Source organism: Nomascus leucogenys, chromosome 13, assembly GCF_006542625.1.
Source record: "Nomascus leucogenys isolate Asia chromosome 13, Asia_NLE_v1, whole genome shotgun sequence".
Classification (NCBI taxonomy): Eukaryota; Metazoa; Chordata; class Mammalia; order Primates; family Hylobatidae; genus Nomascus; species Nomascus leucogenys.
The window spans coordinates 87,414,066-87,416,286 of record NC_044393.1 but is presented as its reverse complement, the minus strand read 5'-3'; the positions used below and the strand labels follow the sequence as shown (position 1 = coordinate 87,416,286).

The following is a 2,221-nucleotide window of genomic DNA, read 5'->3' as shown; positions in this document are numbered from 1 at the left end:
GCTTTTAAAAAATACAGCAGACAATAGGATGCTGGATTGTAGGCTTAACAGTTCTCTTTTTTTAATGCCCCATAACCATCTGTCCTATATTTTCTGGGATAGACCTGGTTTCAATATCCTTTTCAATCACCTCCATAAACTTTCACAGTTCTCTAGAAATTCAAATATTTAGGAAATGAATTAATCGTTAGTATCCATTCAAATAAAAACATACATATATTTTTCAAAAGACAGGAAGTTACAAGTGACAGAGAATTATAGGTTTAAGAAATAGCTTGATCGTTTACAGGAGCTCATGCATGCCAGTTCAGTATCCACATACAGCATCATTATAGATCCAGGAGCTATGAGGAATAAGCACAGATTCTGTTCAACCCCCAAATCTCAGAATACACTTTCTCAAATAAACATGGCTCCACCTCTGTTAGTTGCTCAGTTTCCGCCCATCTGTTCTGAGAATTGCTTTTCCTTCCTCGTTATAGTTTCCTGTGTCTGGACAGGCTTATCCTGTTTCCTCTGGGTGATGTTTTTGTTTGGAATGAGTTCCTGATTCCTCTTCCTTTTCCGTTTTATCCACTCTGTTTAGTCTCTCATTTGCACAATAGACTCCTTACATGGTACATTCTAAACATGATTCCAGTAATAATCTCTAACATTTACGTATGATGGCTGTAATACCCTGGCATTTGAGTTTAATATCATATTTTTTGTAGCATTATACACACAGAGCTTTAAGAATTTGGGAATAATGTGGTGAATGGTTGGGGGGAGGAAATGGCTAAGTGCTTTAAACATATTGTGATACCTAAGTTGTATGGCTATATATAGACAAAAATAATTGATAAAATTCTACTAGAAAAGTCACAAAACATGAGAGACCATTTAGTTATATGTTGGTTTGGGGGCAATGCAATGGATAGGGTATATTTCTCTAAAGTGCCCAGTATAAATCTGCAAATTAGAAAAGAAGGAATCAAACCTGGGAGAAGATCATTAGCAAACATCCAGCTTGCTCACAGGAAAAAAAGGGGCTCATTTATAGCTATAGGAGTGAGAGGGAAGAGTCACCATAAAGGACCAAGTCCATATGGAGGCTGTTGAGAGACAATTCTCCAAGAATTTCTTGCATTTCTGCACATTCTGCAACCAGGGCACTGACTGACTTTTGTTCTAATCTATCTTTAGAGGATATTTATATAGCAAACTGTCTTGAAGGATAGAGACAGTATCCCCCTTCATAGCAAAAGAACAAGTTTGCTTACTATCCAGTGTAGTAAAATAATCTTTCCTTCTAGGGCTAAGGACAAGTGTGCTATATAGCCCATTATAATAGGATTCTTTTTCCAAGCTCAGGGTGCTTTTCCTGTAACAGAACTCACTGCCTGTGCAGACATCAACTGGAGCTCGTGTCACCCTGTGGAAACTGAGACTTGGGGAACTGGTGCCGAAATGCTGTTACTTTGGCTATTGCTATTGTTGTGAGTAATAAACTATTACTGAACTCTCGCTTCTTTTTAATCCCCTGCATCGGATCATCCGCGTGCCCCCGTATGTCAGAGGCAGCCGTAGACACCAGCTCCGAAATCACCACCAAGGACTTACGGGAGAAGAAGGAAGTTGTGGAAGAGGCGGAAAATGGAAGAGAAGCCCCTGCTAACAGGAATGCTAATGATGAAAACGGGGAGCGGAGGCTGACAATGAGGTAGATGAACAAGAGGAAGAAGGTGGGGAGGAAGAGGAGGAGGAAGAAGAAGGTGACGGTGAGGAAGAGGATGGAGGTGAAGACGAGGAAGCTGAGTCGGCTACAGGCAAGCCGGCAGCTGAAGATGATGAGGATGACGATGTTGATACCAAGAAGCAGAAGACCCACAAGGATGACTAGACAGCAAAAAAGCAAAAGTTAAACTAAAAAAAAAAAAAAGACCGCCGTCACCTATTCACCCTCCACTTCCCGTCTCAGAATCTAAACATGGTCACCTTTGAGTAGAGAGGCTCCCCCCACTGCCCACTGCCCACCACCCACTGCGGGCAGTGCCACCCGCGGATGACACACGCGCTCCACCACCCAACCCAAACCATGAGAATTTGCAACAGGGGACGAAAAAGGAACCAAAACTTCCAAGGCCCTGCTTTTTTTCTTAAATGTACTTTAAAAAGGAAATTTGTTTGTATTTTTTATTTACATTTTATATTTTTGTACATAATGTTAGGGTCAGCTATT

The 2,221-nt window shown here is 41.1% G+C and overlaps 1 pseudogene; it reads left to right on the top strand.

Annotated features, from left to right (window-relative positions):
• The first annotated feature begins 1,550 nt into the window (after window positions 1-1,550).
• Window positions 1,551-1,882, top strand: LOC100597074 (annotated as a pseudogene).
• Window positions 1,883-2,221: the final 339 nt, after the last annotated feature.